Source organism: Triturus cristatus, chromosome 1_2 (genome assembly GCF_964204655.1).
Source record: "Triturus cristatus chromosome 1_2, aTriCri1.1, whole genome shotgun sequence".
NCBI classification, from domain to species: domain Eukaryota; kingdom Metazoa; phylum Chordata; class Amphibia; order Caudata; family Salamandridae; genus Triturus; species Triturus cristatus.
The window spans coordinates 295,282,811-295,303,775 of record NC_140580.1 but is presented as its reverse complement, the minus strand read 5'-3'; the positions used below and the strand labels follow the sequence as shown (position 1 = coordinate 295,303,775).

Below are 20,965 nucleotides of genomic sequence, written 5' to 3'. Positions count from 1 at the left end.
TGTTGAAGGTGTTTGGGAAAAGATTGGAAAGAAGATATCTGCTATTAAGAATTTCTTAGTCAACCTAGGTAGTACCTTTTAAGGTAAAATCTTATTTCCATTAACATGTGGGATTTTCATAGTATTAATAATAAGATTAGGGTGTATTTGTCATAAAAAGAATAAAATTCAGGGGAGGCGTGGCTAGCTGGCCATCATGGCGGACGCGAGCTTGTAAGGCTCCGACCGAAGGCCCCAGTAATCTAACATAATTCCCCTTGAAGTGCGCCATCTGGGACCGCCACCGAGGGAACCTACCGGCAGAGGTGTGGTGTATCCCGGAGAACCCGTCCTGGCGCCGTCTCGAACGTAATGGTCGCAGCTGCAGGCGGGAAGTAAACACGGCCTGCGGTATGAGCTGCGGAGAGGCGAAGAGCTCAGTCAGGAGGAGGCGATCCACGCCGCTGAGCCGAGTGCAGTGGAGTGACTGGATCCGAGACGGCGAGTGTGGCGGCATACTTGGTGGATCGACCTGCCCGGACTGGAGGAGTGCCTCAACCAGTTGTGCAGAGATCTGGGACGGAGTTGGGGTGCGGCGCGTGAGCCGCTGCCCCTGGAGGAAAGGCGGCCGGCTACCCCTATGCCGGTGAAGGGAGCGGGAGGCCCCGACGTACTGCACAGGCCCACCCGGCTGTTATTGAACTGCGGTAGGCGGAGAGCTCGTGCCTCAGAGGGCCGCGAGACTCACATAGACTGAGTGCTCTCCCTGAGCTGTGGCATTGCGCAGGCTGGGCGAGAAGTCGCCGGCGGGAGCGGCTGGCGGCCTATGGGAGGCGGAGCCATGTAGCAGAGGCCCCTAACGACCGACGGACGATTACAGTGCCGGAGAGCTCGCAAGGCGGGAACCCGGAGCCAGCGCGGCCGGAGCAGCGGTGCGCCCCCTAGCGGGCTCTAGCATCGGATTGCACTATCGGGAGCCCGGAGGAGTGTCCAGCAGCCCGGGAGCAGGAAATGAAGCAGCAGTAGGTGTGGATAACCCGGCAAGAGAGTGGGCCCCTGGGAGCGTGCGGCATCTGGCCTGGGGAGTAAGGCATTGGGTGAAAGGGGTGCCTGATCCACTGAGCAGCACCATAACAACAGGAACTGGCCTGGATCCAGGGGGAGCCCGTCGGGGCCTCGGCGCAGCGAAGGTCCAGCTGGCTAAGGGAGGAGGTGCGACAAAGTCTCCTTGAGGCGCTAGGTACTACAGGTGGCAGGTGCCACGCACCAGTGCCCAAGCGAGGTTGCTGAGGAAGTCTTGCTTCGCGGACGAGCGTCCCAGGCTGGGGGACAGGAACTTGGTGAAGGGACACACGCCGAAAGAGAAACAAACTTCCCTACGGGATTATGTAGGACTTCCACCAGTGCGAGGCCATCATAAATGTGGAACCTGTATTTGTTGCGAATCCACAGAGGAGGGTTCATTATTCGAATACAACTCCATTTTTTGGAAACATGAATCTTTTACTAATTGTAAAAGTAAGTTTGTGATCTACGGGATACGTTGCCCTTGCAACCTACTATATATAGGGAAAACAAGTCAAGAAATTCGAACAAGAGTGTCTCAACACAAATCGCGAATCAATAAAAATGTTGAAACAGCCCCTCTAGTAAACCATTGGAAAGCTAATAATCATCAAATTAAAGATCTGAAATGGACAGTGATTTCTAAAGTGGAACGAGATGAAAGAGGCGGCGATTTAGAACTTAAATTATCCAGAAGAGAAGCTATGTTAATCTTGAAGTTTAACACAGCCATCAATGGACTCAATGAGCTCTCTGAGCTGTACAAACTGAGCTAATATTCCGTCTGCCGACATTATTTCAAAGTTATTCCATCGGGCTTGTCAGAATTGTTTACGAGTACTAATAAAGTTTCATCCGCTTTAAACCACACGCCAATTGAGATTTATTAAAGGAGATTTTGAAGATCTCTCCATTGAAAGTCTGCCTGCTATAGTGAATACTAACATCCCACTGCCCTTGTTAAAAACGCGACTTTGTACCAGTACTAATAAAGTTACATTCTTTTCAAGTAAAAATGTTACGGTTTTAGAGACACTATTTCTCAACACTGAGTCAAAAAAACCCGTGGTCGACTTCACATTTGCATCAATACAAACCAGGACCCTGCCACTGAAAGTCCGTCTTCTATGTCTCCCACTGTAAATACGAACACCCGCACTACGTACTGACACGTGATCAGAGACAGCGTTCACCAACGGTTACTGCTAGTGACGAGGAGAAAACTCAGGTATGCTTTGTCCACAGATCCCTTAACAAAACTACGACCAAAGTTAAAGCCCAGTGATGAGATTTCTGGTAAGAACGCTAACGCTACCTTTTATCGCCAACAGTTTTCTTTAAAGAACTTAAAGACCGGTCAATTCTTCGAGTCTCCCGCATACAATTAAGGTACTTCATTTTCTAGCACGAATTGCGAACGTATTTACTCGTTTCATTCTTTAATACTTAAAAAGACTATTCGTACTCCTTTACAGTTGGCAAGAGACTACATTGCAAATCCCTCATCACATCTAGTCGGACCGAAGCTCTACTACTCGTAAATAGTTCAAGTTACCATTGGACTTCAAACAATGAAAACATAATGTAAGTCAATAAGATTGAATGGGTGATTGTAAACGTGAACACAGCTTTTTCAACACTGCCACAATATCGCTTTTTTCTTCATTTTTCAGGCACTACCACTTGCTAGATCGGCTGATCTTATCTTCATTTCCATAGAGGTAAATCAAGTTACAATTAAGGCATGCAGGTGCTTTTAGGTAGTTTCGGGTGTCCACCTTTACTGAAAAAGGTTTTTTCATTTTTTACTTATAGGTCCTGATGAGAGCCCCAGAAAACAAGGGGTCTCGAACCGCGTAGACCTTGTGATGCGACCATAAGAATTTTTGAACGTTTCAAAAAAAGAAGCAATATAGAGAGCACTTTGTTTAGTATTTCTTCTGTGGTCTAGTTAGAAAGATTTCTACCTTTGTTCTCAAATCTAACTTTGCTAATTCAGTACGTGTATGTTTTTGAATGGCTGTTTGGGAGTAGTGAATTGCGTGTGCTAGTAGAGTGTTTAGAGTGAACCTATGAATGGTGTCGAGAGTTTCTGGAGTGATTTTATGAATGGTATGAATAATTTTGTTCAAAGTATGTCCCATTAATAGATGGTTGAATTTTTAGATTCTTTGGAAAATGGAAGGTTAAAAATGTAAACAAAAATAAATTAATTCTTGGATTAATTCAACGAAAACAAAGGTCTTATACGCATTTTGTTGTTCCCCAAAATGTGTCCTCATAAGTGAATTTGAGGTTTATGAGTAGTTGCAGTATTAGCGATTTTTTTGTTATTTCTCCCTGAGCTGTGGCATTGCGGAGGCTGGGCGAGAAGTCGCCGGTGGGAGCGGCTTGCGGCCTACGGGAGGCGGAGCCGTGTAGCAGAGGCCCCAAACGACCGACGGACGATTACAGTGCCGGCCAGCTCGCAAGGCGGGAACCCGAAGCCAGCGCGGCCGGAGCAGCGGCGCACCCCCTAGCGGGCTCTAGCATCGGATTGCACTATCGGGAGCCCGGAGGAGTGTCCAGCAGCCCGGGAGCAGGAAATGAAGCAGCAGTAGGTGCGGATAACCCGGCAAGAGAGTGGGGCCCTGGGAGCGTGCGGCATCTGGCCTGGGGAGTAAGGCATTGGGTGAAAGGGGTGCCTGACCCACTGAGCAGCACCATAACCAACAGGAACTGGCCTGGATCCAGGGGGAGCCCGTCGGGGCCTCGGCGCAGCGAAGGTCCAGCTGGCTAAGGGAGGAGGTGCGACAAAGACTCCTTGAGGCGCCAGGTACTACAGGTGGCAGGTGCCACGCACCAGTGCCCAAGCGGGGTTGCTGAGGAAGTCTCGCTTCGCGGACGAGCGTCCCAGGCTGGGGGACAGGAACTTGGCGAAGGGACACACGCAACTACCAAAGGCCACAGTAGATACAGCGGGAGATGGAGAGCAGGGGCTGCGAGAGTCAGGGAGCCCGCCTGCTGCATGGACACTGCTCATGAACACAGGTGAGAGGCCGGTCACGGGAACCCCGAGGGGCGACTCACAAAGACGGAGAACGCATGTGGGGGGGCACTCCTAACTGAAGCCAGCATCGGAGTTTCTGCATGCGGTGGACAGGGTGAGGTGGCAATCAACGACGGTGCCTCGGGTGTGCCTAGACCCTGCGCGCGGTGAGGGACATTGGCTGACCTGCTGTTCGGCAGTGCGGAGAGAAGGAAGTTCGCCTGAAAACAAGTGGCGAGGCCTGAACCGGTTTGTGGTGTGGGAGCCCACAAAGGGGCCTCGTGGAGGGCCTGTATGCTTGGCCATATATGCGTCGGAAGCAGGAACGACCTGATGAGCCGCCCGTCCCCCACTGCCTGGAGCCCACCCAGACCCCTCTGAACAGGAAGCCATAACCCCGGAGACACGCATCTGACAGGAGATACAGAGGTGTAGGGAGCTGGCAGAGAGATACGGTTGGCAGCGGATTGCTGGACCTCCTGAAGCAGAGGGAGGACCGCTAGCTGTAAAGGCACTGCTGGAGAAACTGGTGCTGAATTGAGACGCCTCTGAAGCGGATCCCCTTCAGTGAATGATACTTTTTGTGGCCGACGCCGGTGCAGGACGCCCCTGTATGGAATTAGAACCTTGACCGCTGGGACCTGGGCAGGCGGAGAGCATGGATCACGAGCAGCAGAGACAGCGGGGAGTTCGTAGCTAGAGGCTGCGATACGCGGCAACAACGTGGCGGGTAGCGCCGGAGATACGCTCTTGCAAAGCGGTTGGTTCCCCTGCTGCGCGCCCTTCCGTCAAGTGCCCGGTCCACCACGTAACTTGTACAAGGGGACGCCGCGAATGCCCTCAGCGCAGCAACACGTGATGGGGCGCATGAGAGCCAAAATGAAGCAGGGACAGCTGCGAACCGGCGCGCTGAACTCTCTCCGAATCCGAGGGAAGACGCTAATGCGGAGCCCGCATGTGCTACGTTGGCAGCCAAGATGGATTCCGTCCTCGGACAACCCCGCGCCGCACGGCCACCAGCTGCTGCGTGTGCCCCTTAGCCTTGTCCCTTCCTCGCTGCCTGCCTCGCCGCCGGCTGACTCTGTTGTCGTTTGCTTTGTTTTTGTTTTGTTCGCCATTTGTGCTTGTTAAATTGTATTTCTTGCCCGTGTTAGCGTTTTTTGATTTCCATTAGTGCCTGTATTTTTCAGCTTGTGTCCTTCCTGTTTGCCCGCCTACCTCGCCGCCCTCCGTCTTCCCTCCCCGCTCCCCGCTTCCCACCACCACCGCAGACCCCGCCCCTTTTTTCCTTCTGTTCCCTCCCCGCTCCCGCCTCCCAGCTGCTCCGCCCACCCGCGCACTTGGCCTTTATATGGCGACCGTGCGACACAGGTGAGTGTGACCCACTTGTGGGACACCCCCGCGCCGCACGGCCACCAGGTGCTGCGTGTGCCCCTTAGCCTTGTCCCTTCCTCGCTGCCTGCCTCGCCGCCGGCTGACTCTGTTGTCGTTTGCTTTGTTTTTGTTTTGTTCGCCATTTGTGCTTGTTAAATTGTATTTCTTGCCCGTGTTAGCGTTTTTTGATTTCCATTAGTGCCTGTATTTTTCAGCTTGTGTCCTTCCTGTTTGCCCGCCTACCTCGCCGCCCTCCGTCTTCCCTCCCCGCTTCCCGCCACCACCGCAGACCCCGCCCCTTTTTTCCTTCTGTTCCCTCCCCGCTCCCGCCTCCCAGCTGCTCCGCCCACCCGCGCACTTCGCCTTTATATGGCGACCGTGCGAACGCGCAGCGGTCACGCGCAGCGGGCGCGCCGATTGTGCGCCGAAGGCGCGCCAAAGGCAAGCCCGTCTGCGCCCGTCCGCGACCGGATCGCGACCAGCGCCAGGACCCCTGGCCCACGAAGACCCCGACCGACCCACCTGACGTACTCCGCCGCCACCCTCATCGCTCTCAACTCCGGCCGACTCCCAGAATGCCACCAAGCCACACCACGACGCACCCACGGACCCTTCAGCTGCCACGCCTGCAAATTCACCTGCATCCGGACCTGCCTCACACCAGCACCCGCCAAGTCGAACACCAGCAGCACCCACCTCAAGTGCATCCTGCTCAACACCCGCTCCGTCCACAGACACGCCATCGAACTCTGGAACCTCCTAGACGCCACAGCCCCTGACGTTGCCTTCCTCACGGAGACCTGGATGAACGCCTCTTCAGCTCCCGACATCGCCATCGCTATCCCAGAGGGCTACAAGATCGTCCGGAGGGACCGCAACGCCAACCAGATGGGAGGAGGCATCGCCATCATCCACAAGAACACCATCCGTCTCACGACCAGCACCGACAACACCCTGACCACCGCCGAACACCTGCATTTCCAGATCCACACCAACCCGAACACCACCCTCAGAGGCACCCTGATCTACCGACCCCCTGGACCACGCACACAATTCAGCGAGGACATCGCCGACTTCGTCAGCCCGCATGCCCTCCCCTCCTCTGACTACATCCTCCTGGGGGACCTCAACTTCCACCTGGAGAACAACAACGACCGCAACACCACCACCCTGCTGGACAACCTCGCCAACCTGGGACTCAAGCAACTGGTGTCCACCCCCACCCACCTCGCCGGACACACACTCGACGCAGTCTTCTCTTCCAGCACAGACATCGACTTCAGCCACGCCACAGAGCTTCAATGGACGGACCACAGCTGCGTCCACTTCACCTTCAAGAGAACGACGACCCACCACCACCAGCAACAGGCCGCCCGCAGAAGCTGGAACAAGATCACAGCAGACCAGCTCGCCACCTCCCTGAGCCAGCACCCTCCTGCCAGCTCAGCGAACCCCAGCCAGGCCGCCGACAACCTCACGAAGTGGATCAGCATCTGCGCGGACGAGCTCGCCCAGCTGAGGACCCCGCCCAGCAGACCCGGCAGCAAGAAAGCCCCGTGGTTCACCGACGAACTTAAGAGCTCCAAGAAGAACTGCCGAGCCCTCGAGAAAGTCTGGAGAAGGGAACCTACACCGGACAACAGGACCTCCTTCAAGCTTGCCACCCGGAAGCACCACCAGCTGATCCGCGCCGCCAAGAAAACAGCATTCAAGGAACGGTTGGACAACAACGCACACAACTGCAAGGAACTCTTCAACATCGTGAAAGAGCTTTCCAACCCCAGCGCAGGAAACAACGACATCACCCCATCGCAAGACCTCTGCAACTCCCTCGCTTCATACTTCCACAACAAGATCGCGGACATACACAACAGCTTCAACAACCAACCAACGCACACCATGACCGAACAATCACCCCCCACCACCACCCTCCACGCCTGGACCCCGATCAGCACCGAAGACACCATCCGCACGATGAACTCCATCCACTCCGGATCACCGGCCGACCCCTGCCCTCACCACGTCTTCAACAAGGCCGACGCTGTCATCGCACCCCACCTGCGAGACATCATCAACACATCTTTCGACACCGCCACCTTCCCTGAGAGCTGGAAACACGCCGAACTCAGCGCTCTACTCAAGAAACCAACAGCGGACCCCACCGAACTCAACAACTACCGCCCCATCTCGCTCCTCCCGTTTCCAGCCAAAGTCATCGAGAAGACCGTCAACAAGCAGATGGCCGCCTTCCTCGAGACGAACGGATCCCTCGACCCCTCACAGTCCGGCTTCCGAGCCAATCACAGCACCGAGACCGCCCTCATCGCCGCCACCGATGACATCCGAGCCTTGATGGACAATGGAGAAACAGCGGCCCTCATCCTCCTAGACCTCTCCGCGGCATTCGACACGGTCTGCCACCGCACCCTAGTACAGCGCCTCAGCAACATCGGAATCCAGGACAAGGCGCTGGAATGGATCATCTCCTTCCTCGACGGAAGAACACAGAGAGTCCGCCTACCACCGTACAAGTCAGAGGCCTCCGAAGTCATCTGCGGCGTCCCTCAAGGATCATCTCTGAGCCCCACCCTCTTCAACGTCTACATGAGCCCCTTCGCGGCCATCGTACGCAAACACAACCTCAGCATAATCTCCTACGCCGACGACACCCAGCTGATCCTCTCCCTGACCAAAGACCCCGCCTCCGCCAGAGCCAACCTGCACGAAGGGATGAAAGAGGTAGCCGAGTGGATGACGACCAGCCGCCTGAAACTGAACTCTGACAAGACGGAGGTCCTCATCCTGGGCTCTTCCCCCTCCGCCTGGGACGACTCCTGGTGGCCTCCCGCCCTGGGCACCGCACCCAAACCGACAGACCATGCACGCAACCTGGGCTTCATCCTGGACTCCTCCCTCTCCATGACCAGGCAAGTCAACAACGTCTCCTCGGCGTGCTTCAACATCCTACGCATGCTACGGAAGATCTTCCGGTGGATCCCCACCGAGACCAGGAAGACCGTCACCCAGGCCCTCGTCACCAGCCGACTGGACTACGGCAACGCCCTCTACGCCGGTACCACCGCCAAGCTCCAGAAGAGACTCCAGCGGATCCAGAACGCCTCAGCCAGACTCATCCTCGACATCCCACGAACCAGCCACATCACCGGACATCTGAGAGACCTTCACTGGCTCCCCGTCAACAAAAGAATCACCTTCCGCCTCCTCACCCACGCACACAAAGCCCTACACAACCAAGGCCCGAGCTACCTCAACAGCCGGATCAACTTCTACGCTCCCAAACGCCACCTCCGATCAGCCAACCACGCTCTCGCCGCCGTCCCCCGCATCCGAAGAGCGACTACAGGAGGAAGATCCTTCTCCTACCTGGCCGCCAAGACCTGGAACTCCCTCCCGACCGACCTGCGCCTGACCCAAGACCACCTCTCCTTCAGGAAGAAGCTGAAGACCTGGCTGTTCGAGCAGTAGCGGCACCCCCCCCCCCCCACCCCCAGCGCCTTGAGACCCTACGGGTATGTAGCGCGCTCTACAAGTGTCACTGATTGATTGATTGATTGGAGAGAATCGGGACCGCGCTGGAGCACACCAGAACGTCGCTGGAAACGCGGATCGACAAGGTCACTTCTGACTTTACACTCCTGCACGCAGATCACCGAAAGCTCACCGACCAGGTGGTTGCTCAAGAACAAGTGCTCCAAGATCTCCAACCGGTCACCCGTAGTCATGCAGCCGCATTGCAAGGTATGATGGAACGGATACATGCTTTAGAAGACAGGGCAGAGGATGCGGAGGGGCCCTTGCGCCGCAATAACATCAGAGTGGTGGGGCTGCCGGAAGGAGGAGAAGGCAAGCACCCTGAACAGTACATAGAGAACTGGCTGCGAGATCTACTCCCGATGGGAACACTGTCCAACCACTTCGCAGTGGAGAGGGCCGATCGAGTGCCAGCCCAAAATCCTCAGCCGGGAGCCCGACCGCGTCCGTTACTGTTTAAGCTTTTCAATTACAGAGACAGGGACGCGGTACTGCGCGAAACTCAGAAAATGGAATGACTATCCGTAGGAGGCAGTCGCATTATGCTATTCCCCGATTATACTGCCCTGGTACAACGTCGCAGAAGCAATTACATGATGGTGAAACGTCAACTCAGAGAACTGGAGCTGTTTCCCGCACGGCTACGAGTGGTAGCAAATGGTAAAACACACTTCTTCGACACGCCTGCGGAGGCGTGGGACTGGCTGGAGGAGTCTGGGTTATGGACCGGGAAACGGCCTTCAGAACCGGAGTCTGGAGAAGCAGCTGGCAGGAGGCGCAGGCGCCGGCCACGCCACAGGACGCCCTGCGGAGAAGCGGCCAGAGTGGGGGCCCCCAAGTCCAGAGAGGATGCGAAAGGAGGTGCTGGACGCGGTCACTACTCTTGGTACCCCAAGCAAGCGGAGTGCCGGGAGTCTTCTGAGCAGCGTGCGGAGGTGTCCAGTGGACCTTCGACGCACTCAATTGAACTTTCTGAAGAATTTTGTATGCCGGTTGTGACGCCGCAGACGGCGGACGATATCATTGGTTGAATAGCCTGTTGAAATGCACATTGGAGATGTCTGCCTCACGCGAGTACAATACCGAGGACTGGTTTGGGTTGTGTGGGATGTGGAGGAGGTGGGAGGGGGATTGGAGGAATTCTATGTGGGTTCCTTGATGAGCAGAGGCTCGGGCATTGTTCCGCTTAGGCCATAAGAATAGGGGGTCCCTAGGGGGTGGCCCTTACCCACACGCTACTACTTCGCAGGGGTGTTGGGAGTCTGCAGCTACGGCGCGAGGAGGTATCGGATTCCCGAGTGGCACACTGTAAGTCGGGGAAACGAGGGGGTTGAGTATGGCGGATTGGTTACTGCACACACGCCCCACAAGGCCGCACATTGACCTAGTTCCCTACTTTGACACATGCATGGGCACATAGTTTGGACGGATAACTTCGCGATGTCCGCCCTGTACGTTCTGTTTTCTCTAAGTTCTCCAGTTGTTTTGGTTACTATAGTCCGGCTCACATGTATCCGGGCATACCCGGTATTTACGAAATGGCACCCCATTCCTGACCTCGCAGTAGTTTACACACTTTAGCGATGACGAGTGTTAACGTAATCACATGGAACATCCGTGGCATGCACACACCCACACGGAGGTACTTGCTTATCTTCAAAGACATTCAATTGGTATAGACTTGCTGTAGGAGACACACTTAACACAGCCGGAGCTAGACCGCCTACGCAGGCGTTGGAGAGGCCAGGTGTACGGTACCACGTATTCTGCGCATGCTAGGGGCACGCTGGTATGGGTGAGGGCAGGTGTCCCATTCGTCAGCATGGACACGGTAGTGGATCTGGAAGGTAGATATACGCTAATGCGCCGAGTGCTTAACGGACAGCACATATTATTGGTGTCTGTTTACGCCCCAAATACAGGACAAGGGGCATTCCTGGTGCGACTGTCGCGAGTGTTGACTCCGTATACTGGTCTCCCCTGGTTGTTGGGTGGGGACTTCAACTCCGTCCTCGATCTTCACCTGGATAGATCCTTCCCCCCCCTCAGGGTCACGTCGGCGAGGTCCAATGCACAGGCACTGGCGCACTGGCTCTCGAACTGGGCGCTACTAGATATGTGGCGGGCCCTCCATCCGGTAGATCGTGTTTACTCCTACTACTCCGCTCTGCATGACCTGCACGTCCGACTGGACAGGGTGGTGGGGTCACGGTCTCTCTTGCCGCTGCTGGAAGCCTCGGAATATTTAGGTCGGACACACTCCGATCATAACCCCCTGCGGGTTTGCATCAGCTGGGAAGCTGATAGGCCCCCTATTCCCACATGGCGCCTACAGCCTAACGCGCTGGAAGACCCTGAGTTCCGCTCGTCACTAGGGACGGCAATCCTGACATACTTCGAAATTAACGAAGGCACGGCTAGTGACGTGCTGGTGGAATGGGACGTTCTCAAGTCGACAATCAGAGGCCATTGCTTGGGTGCCTCCTGGAATGTCCGCAGGCAGCTGTCGGCGGCTATCTCCCGAATCGAATCCCAGCTGCTGCAGTTTGAAAGGGGGGAGAGCGGGGAGGTAGACAGGCGGGTCGCCTGGAGGACCTCCGGACGCAACTAGCGGAGCTGTTGGAGCGACTGCGCTGCCACAACTATGCAGCACACACGGCCCGCACGCATGCTGCAGCAGACAGGGCGGGTCGCTTACTAGCATGGCTGATGATTCCAGATACTAACCGTGCCCCGATATTGGGGATGCGCACATCGCAGGGAGATCTGGTATACACTCAACGAGAGATACATAAGGTAATGATGGACCACTACACGCAGCTGTAGCGGTCCCAGGTCTGCTGTACTGATCTCAAAATAGGGAGATTCCTGGAGAGGATCCAGTTGCCTGCGGCTTCGGCTGAGCACCAGGAGGCGCTTAATAGCCCCCTCACCTTAGAAGAGATAGGTGAGGCAGTTGCATCTCTGGCATCCGGGAGAACTCCAGGGCCGGACGGCCTACCGGCCGAATTCTATAAAGCCTATCGGGAGTCCTTTTTGCCGCACTTACACGCCGTCTACTCAAAGGCACTGGAGGAAGGCACGTTTCCCCCTTCGATGCGTGAAGCGTACCTGATATCCCTGCTGAAGCCTTATAGACCGCTGGTGCTTTTAAATGCCGATTACAAAATATTTGCCAAAGTCCTGGCGGAGCGTTTGGCACCGGTGGTCTCAGCCCTTATTCACAGCGACCAAAATGGGTTTGTGCCTAAGCGGAGTGCGTCCCTGAACCTGCGGCGATTCTTTAGAGTCGCGGCAGAAAGTGTAACTGATTGGCCGAATGCGGGCTGCTTAATGCTAGATCTAGAAAAGGCATTTGATTGTCTGGAATGGAGGTACTTATCGATGCTGCTGCGGCGCTATGATTTGGGGGAGGAATTTTTGCAAATGATAGGCCTATTATATAGAAACCCCACGGTACTGGTCAGGCTGGGTCCGTACATGTCGGAAGCGGTACCGGTGTGCAAGGGCACCAGGCAGGGGTGTCCGCTGTGGCCATTACTATTTGCGTTGGCAATTGAGCCTCTGGCGGCGGCACTCCGCACACTGGAGGGGGAGGGTATACCGTTGGGTGATGTAATACATCAAGTGTCATTATATTCAGATGACTTGCTGGTGTACGTGAGAGACATACAGAATATCTCGGCCCAGCTGGCCCTTATATTGCGAGACTATGCAGCTGTCTCGGGGCTTCGGGTAAACGCTAGCAAATCCTGCCTATACGCGTTTGAGGGGGGAAGGCAAGATCCGGGATACACTCTCAACGGAACACGAGTGGTGTGGAAAGAGGATACCGTCAGATACTTAGGTATCCAGATATACCGTCAACCGCAGGATATATTGGACGGGAATGTGGGTCGAGCGGTTGCGGCACTCAAGTCGCAGATGCGCTTCTGGGGTACGCTGCTGCTGACAGTCACGGGTAGAGTGGCATTGGCCAAAATGGTGATCCTTCCCAGGCTGCTGTACTACTTTGCCAACCTGCCAATATTCATACCTGCGGCCTTTTTTGCTGCGTTCTCTAAGTTGATCCGAGATTTCATCTGGGGGAGTAGCCGTCACAGGCTGTCACTGGCGAAATTATACCTAACCACGGATCAAGGGGGACTAGCGGTGCCCTGCTTCGAGCATTACTATTTGGCGGAGCAGCTGCAGTGGATAGCCTGCTGGTTTGCAGACAAAGGTCGGGACGACACGGCGATGTTGCAGCCCCCCTACTCTCTGGAACGGCTCCTCGTGCTCTTCCACCCGGCGGTCAAACACGCGACACCGACGCCACTCCTCCTAAAAGTGGGGTACAAATGCTATCTCAGAAGTTTATTTATTACTAGAACCCTGATACCATACGCGCCTGCGTTACCCTTAGAGGGCTCCCCCAGCGGGGTGCGAACACTTACCCCGTCGGCATTGGAGTGTTGGAGAGACGCAGATATACAGACCCTGGGAGACCTGTATCGGGAAGGCGCGTTAGCACCGTATGACTCGTTGGTGGAGGAGGGGGGGCTGCCACCAGGACAATTTATTGTGCACCGCTCTTTAGTTGCAACGCTGACGGCCATATGGGGGGACATGTCTACAGAACCAAAGCAACATCTCACTATACAGTACCTCCATGTTATGGGACGAGGCAGGCACCTGGTACGTTGGTTCGCAGGATCTTTACGCACGCATGCAGTGGTCACATTAGAACCGCTCCGACGCAAGTGGGAGACAGATCTAGGGAGGCCCTTAGAAGATAAGGAATGGGAAAAAGGACTGAAAGGCCCAGTGCGTATCCCCAGGAATATGAGGCTCCGACAGATCCAGTTGTTCATACTACACAGGGCATACCTTACGCCGGAGGCCATCAACAGGTACTTTCACCGTATATATGCGGTGTGCCCCAGATGTCTGGAACCTGGGGTGGGGCTGATCCACATGCTATGGAGTTGCCAGAGGATATATACTTATTGGAGTAGGATACGCGAGCTGCTACATATAAGTACTGGCCGTAGCTTGCCATTCGAATGGGAGGTATACCTATTACACCAATTCCGTAGAACGCCGGCCATGAAGGTGACATCCCGGTTCTTAGACCTGGGAATAGCGGTTGCCAAATGGTTGCTCACCAAAAGGTGGAAAGCGCAGGACCCCCCATGTACAGGCGTGGAGACACTCGATCTATGCCTGGGCGAGGGTTGAAGGGACGGCCATTAGAAGGGAGGAAACGCTGGGCCTAAGGAAGGAGCCAATAGCCACTCGCTGGGAGGGTCTGCTCCAGGCACTCCAGGGGGTAGAGGAGGAGCATACGAGGGGACAATCTGAGGGGAGCGGCATGGGTTTAGGGTAAGCACTGGAATTTGCAATTGGATGTGTCTGTGTGGTTTCATGTGATGCATGTGTTACGGTTCAAGTCCCTTGCATGTATTGATTTGCGTCAATAACAATGGGGGGGGAAAAGACGTGTCTCGCTATGAAGGGACAACAAGCTATCTATTATGCTGGAGGAGGTCAATGGAAAAGGCAAAGTGAGGGGGGAGGGGGACGCCACCACTAGCGCCGGGCTGAGTTGGGATTGTTGGGACTGTTGGGGATTAACTGACCTCTTTAACTAAATCTGTTAGACAGTCCATATGGCAACAATAGAAGGACTACACCACTGAACTTCTGGCACTAAGCAGCTCCTGAATAGAGACATATTCTAGACGCAATCAGAACTGAAAGCTATTTCTATGTTCAGTCAGGCGCTGCGGCTGTGCCTAGGGCGAGCGCAGGGTCCACCATGCAAGTGGCGAAACTGTGTGTTTAATGTGTCTAGTCAACATGTATGGAAAGTGCGCAAGTAATGATGTCTTTCAAGTAAATGTAATTGTTTCAAAGTTAAATAAAAATAAAAACAGATTACAAAAAAAGAATAACATTCTGAAAAAGTTAAGAAGAGAAAATTTAAGGAGAAAAGATAAGAAACAAGAGAGGGAATTTGAAGAAATAGAATTAGAAGAATTCAAGGAGAATATGTATAAGACAGCGAAAAGAGAAGACACAGGGGAAACTGAGTTATGAATAAAAGCAAGAAATCGCTTCCGATTGCATAAAAAGAAAACCAAAGGGGGATTGATGGAGCGGGTAGTACAACATTTTGTATACCCCCCCCATTCTGCATGTTCATACTAACTAGAATAATCTATTAATTATAATATTATTAATGTGTTTGTGTGAAATTTAATCAACATTACTAATGTATGAAACATACGTGGGATTTGCATGGCTAAAATAATTTGTAATTAACCTATGTACGCATACTAATAGTAGAGAAATAGAATATCGCATGATATATGTTGCTTTCGTGACTTTATCGTATGTTGCACCAGATGACATCACTGGGTGAATATGAACGCTTTAAATGTCGCCATATGCTAGATAATTACAAGCACATAGGGGAATTAGTGAGGGTTTAACATTTTATTCGTTATTTCTATGTTTTAATTACTTTTTGTGTTTGTTTTGCTTAAGTTATCCTTTGGGCCTAAAAGCAAGATGGCCGCCTGACACACACGACGCGATGGCTACCATTCCACGAGGTTTCAGACCAAGTGCGCATACGCCAAGCACCCATACTAGTAGCCTCAGCCTGACCCCAAACACGATGAGCCTTAGCAAGGTCACGACGGGACACTTGACAATCGTTCAAACAAAGGACTTATGCAATAAACCGGATGGATCATGCCTGACAATATGACATCATGGACAGTGCGAAACTACACCGGACGATTCCAACCGACCAATGGGATTAGCCCAAATTCTCAATATTGTTACTTTGGTCCTTATTTTCATTATATAAACTATGTTAGAATAGAGAGAAAAAGCTTGCTGTTCCGGTTCTACTTTGCTGACGGAGACGACGGTGACGCTACGTGACGGCTGTGCTCCTGAATCATTGACAGACTGAATTGCTGCCCAATTTCTTGATGGACTACGAACTATTGAAAATTCTATGGGCACTGATCGATACTTGCACGTCTCTGGTCCTTGACCCGATCTTTGGGACTGTAGCGTGCTGACGACTACATTTGATGACTTAGAGGACGACCGATAGCCAGACTAGGTAAATATGGTGTTCTGTGAATTTCGTAATGATTAATAAATTTACTAGATGGAACTAAATTCTTGCTTTATTTAGATAAACAAATTATTGAATAACAAGAAAATGTGTTTTGTCGTTTATTGAAGGGGAGTAGATCAGGAATTTTGAGTATGTTTTAACTGGACTAAATCATCAAAGTCAATCCAACTAAATTGATCCGTCGATTTACGTGAGAGGAGTATCTTAATGATGTGCAGTAAAAAAGGTATTAGTCTATAGGTTATAAGGTATTCCTTTCATGTCAGCGCTTGGAAACAGTTATTCCTCCCGTAAGAACAGGCCAGTGAGAAGCGAAGTGTGACTGTTGGTGTTATGGGCCACATCAATGATTGTACGAGTGAATGTGTTAATGTGATATTTGGTCTGTGACGAAGGGAGGATATATTAGGTACGGAGTTTTGTCTTGATTCTCGATATCCAGGTTTCCGCACTGCAACAACTGCGTGAGAGAATGTTGGTATGTGGAATATTGGAGTGCCTGAGTCAGTTGGTGTATGGGCTGAGCAGCAGGGAGGCTGCTTCTGGTGGGGCTCTCTTCCATGTAACCTGCTAATCAATAAATCTACATGAAAACTCCTTGGATTTCGACTACCTTCATTATACTACATTTTGGTACCAGGAGTGGGGTGTCTACATTCTGAAAAAGAAGAGGCTGAAGAAACTAGATCCGACATTCAAGCTAAAGGACTTTCTTTAAATTTTATGCGGAGTTTTTCAAGTTAACTGGCACCTCCGAGTCCCACCAGTGACCTTCCATCAGTCGCCCACAACTCAAACGTGCCAGTTTCAACTTTATTCTACTAATTCCTCCTGCCTGCGATTGACCTGCTGTCTGCCATTTCCTGTGACATGGGTCGCCCAAAACTGAAGCGTTCCTACCTGCAGGTCCTGCTACCTCCCAGTTCCTGCCTGCTACCTAGCTGCCAGTTCCTGCTGTCTGCCAGTTCTTGCTACCTCCCGGTTCATCCTGCACTCTCTACCTTCCTCACTGCGGGATTATACCTGGGCTGTTCCAACTCGTTCTGTGCCAAACTCTGCCATCTCCACTTCAACTAGACCGGAGCTGTAAACTCTGTCTGTTTTTATGCGCTCGCTCCAGATCTCATTTTGCAGTGTTTCTTTCATTGCCTGCACTGTGTGGATTGCGAATACGAGTTTCTGCCAGGGCGTTTTCTTTGGGACCGGATCAAACCGATGGCAAGACATTCCTGCGGTGAGCTTTTATGTTTTTGACATTTTCTTTGACTGTACTTAAGGTAACGGGGAACTGTTGCCCACCGTTATTTTTTTTAATTCTGCTTGCGCGCTAGAGCAGAGGAATACCTTATGACGTTCTTTTCTCCTTCTGTGAGGTTCCAGTCACGCTCATGCACGTCCAGCTGCTTCAACGCGCCGTGAGCCACCCTGCTCAGCGTCACCTTGCGTGCCGCCATTTTGAGTTTACCCCAACATCTCTGCCAACTACGTTTTGTTTGCCAAAATAAAGTTATCGTGAAGCTGAAGAGGGCCTTTTGTGCCTCCATCTGCATCAGTCTCTTCCCCGACGTGTGTTTTGTTTATAAAGACATCGGATCGGCCTAGCGTAGTCATAATTCATTGCAGGTACTGTTGTTAAACTTGCTGCCTCTCCTGCGCTGACCTTTTACTCAAGCTTTCTTTTCTGGGAATGACTCTGGACGTCAAGTTTCCGTTGGGTGCGCTTGCTGATGATGGAACCTTGCACATTTTTAATCCTGCATTTTCTACAGTTTCACTATTAGCACACTCAAAGTACTGGAATTTTCCTTTTTCTACTGTGCGATCTAGTTCTTTAACTTTGCCGGCTGCGCTACAAGGATTCACCCTGCTGCGCTACAAGGATTATTCAAGCTGCTGTCAACCTGCAATTTGCTTTGACATTTATTCTCCTTCATTGTTTATTTATTTATTTAATTCTCTATTTATTGTTCTTGAGATGTCCTGCGCAATCTACATTTACATGACTGCAAGTTTTTCTCTTACATGCTTTCTTTTCTAGGGAATCTTTCTTTACCTGATGTTGTTGCTCTGGTAGTTTACTACCCTTTGCTTTTGCTACATATTGTATTGTACTGTGTGGTGCCTGCCCACACCTTTCCTGTACTTGAAGTAGTATTATAGTTCAAATTAGTACCGTGTGGTTATTTCCCACACCTCCAGTTGCAAAGTTTTTTAAAGTTTTTGCTGTACGTTGTGCCGTGTGGCATGCCCCACACCTAGTTTTACAGTTCCAGCATTTTACATTATTACAAGTGGTATTTTACGCCATACCTTGCATTATACTGTGTGATATTTTACGCTACACCTAGTTTTACATTTTCTTGTATGGTATTGTACCGTGTGGTATTTTCCACCACACCCAGTTCTTTATTGCATTTTTCTGTGTGGTTATTTCTCACACCTGGTTTTTATGTTCGTACATATTTCATTGTACTGTGTGGTACATTCCAGCACACCTATTTCTGCCGTTTGCATATATTTCAATGTACCGTGTGGTATTCTCCGCCATACCTTCCTCTTTATTGCATTGTCCCGTGTGGTACTTTCCGCCACACCTAGTTCTGCATACCTGTATGTTGCAATGTACCGTGTGGCACTTTCTGCCATACCTAGGATTTGTTGTCTTTCAGGGGACTTTTCCACATACTCTTGCTTGAGTTAAAGGCAACTATCCTTTTGCTTGTTCTATCTGCGGCTATCTTCCACCCTTTCACTGTTCTTTTGCTTCTGTGTTTTGTTCTCTCCTTCACCTTTTGCTTATGCCCTTGTATAGTTTTGTGTTTGCCTGGCCATCTTGCATAATCTATGTACTTGGGTTGTTTTGTTATTTATGTGAGGGTGGGTGTGGGTTGTTTTGTGTGAGAAAGGGTGTTGATGCATGAGTCGTTTGTATTTTCTTTTCCTGTTTGCGTTTCCTACTTTTCCACCTTTTATTTCCATGCCTTGTTTCAGGGAATTTTCTTCTCAATTTTCTTTGCTTATGCCTTTTGACAGTTCCTTCCTTTCCATTGTAAAGGAGGGAGATATGTGGTATCCTGCTGCTCAGCCAGAATGACTGCGTGAGAGAATGTTGGTATGTGGAATGTTGGCGTGCCTGAGTCAGTTGGTGTATGGGCTGAGCAGCAGGTAGGCTGCTGCTGGTGGGGCTCTCTTCCATGTAACCTGCTAGTCAATAAATCTACATGAAAACTCCTTGGATTTCGACTACCTTCATTATACTACAGTGGCATTGAACCTCAAGTTCAATCCGATCCCAAACATTGACTACGAAAGGTACATGTTCAATCAGGAGAGACAGAGAGATGGTGAAACGATGGATTAATTTGTTGAAAGACTTGAAGTGCTCATCAAACACTAAGTTCAAAAAATTCAATGATGAAAAAGCCATTTGTCTCAGAGTCATAGATAATTGCCTGTCTGATTCCTTCAGATGCTGATTGCTGACAGAAACGCTTAGTCTGGAGCGTGTGCTAATGGTAGCCAGAGCTGAAGAACATACCTACAAAAAGACGTTGACATGGAGACTGGAGGAGCCCACAGTGAATTGCCGTTGAGTATGAAAAGCAAGAAAAAACACAAGGTAGAAGGCCGGAAAGTGATGTCTCTGAAGTAGAAGAAGCTGTGTTTTCTATGTGGATTTTCCTTTTTGTTGTAGCTTAGGAACTGGTTGCTGACTACACCGAATTCTAGATTGTGGAATCCGGTGCAGAGAGAGCAGGTGGTTGCTGAAGTGATAGGACGTGACAGGGGCTGTTGCTATGTGCTCAATAAAATTACCTACTTATATCACCTGAGTCTGCATCTTAAAAGTGGCGACGGAGAATGAGATACTAAATACAGGCATTTTGGGAGGAGGGTTGGAAGGAGCATTTCTGATGTTGGAACAAACCCTTGGTTCTCAATTTGGCTGTGTCGCAGCAACCTAACCGAACCAAGTGGTGTGGCGATTTTATGCGGTGAGTCAACCTTCTTAGACGTGCTTATACCGGCGACGCTTGCTGCCATATTTGCGCTGGGAGTGCGCGAAAGAGTGTAAGCTTGCGCTGGTGATTAACTCCTTTGAGCAACACTCACCACCACCGGAGGCAGGTATTGAGCCTCAGTGTCCCAAGCAACTAAGTGGGAGCTGCGTAGTGTCATGTATTAAATCTAATCTGCACATCACTTACTGTAAGCAGGCGCAGAGACAAGACTCCATTGTATGGCTTTGTTGGAAGTCTGAAACGTAGCATTGAGAAGTGTTGGAGCCCTGGCTGCGACATCACAATGAGCCTCACATGGACATGCATTACGCTTTGGAGGCATTGTCATTTGAGCATTGTGTGTCGGAGGCAACAACTGAGATGCCTTGCGTCAAGAAGAGACACGTTGCCTGTGTATATATGATATATATACACAGTATAGTACTTCTGCGTTTGTTATATATACTTTCGATATTTGGCATAGTGCACACTTATACTTGAAGAATATGGATGTGTCATCAAAAGCTTCTTCTGCCAAGTTTTTACAAAATCCTGGGGTTCCTGCTATGGTGTGAGAAGACTGGTGTGAGTTCTTTGAGATGTACATAGAGGGAATTTTAAAGACCTTACCAAAACCAGTACGGGCTACATAATCTAACCAAGGAGGAAGTGAGGATGGGTCAGAATCAGGGGAAACAACTTTGGATGAGTAAGTATGTTGAGGTCATGAAAGCACTGGAGGGCAATTACGGAAAAAAAACTTGTATAGTGGTAGAAATACTCGTTTTTAGGTCTCGCTGAGCCCAGCGCATGCGCTGGCTCGAA

The 20,965-nt window shown here is 51.4% G+C and overlaps 1 protein-coding gene and 1 long non-coding RNA gene across 3 annotated transcripts in view; one reads left to right on the top strand and one right to left on the bottom strand.

Moving 5' to 3' along the window:
• PLA2G12B (phospholipase A2 group XIIB) overlaps positions 1-20,965 on the bottom strand; it is a 200,494-nt gene that overhangs the window by 75,524 nt on the left and 104,005 nt on the right. The window lies entirely within an intron of this gene.
• Positions 2,212-3,182, top strand: LOC146867204 (uncharacterized). Its single transcript, XR_014966073.1, has 5 exons — positions 2,212-2,272; positions 2,376-2,433; positions 2,520-2,628; positions 2,718-2,765; positions 2,860-3,182. It is a non-coding gene; the product is annotated as an uncharacterized LOC146867204 (long non-coding RNA).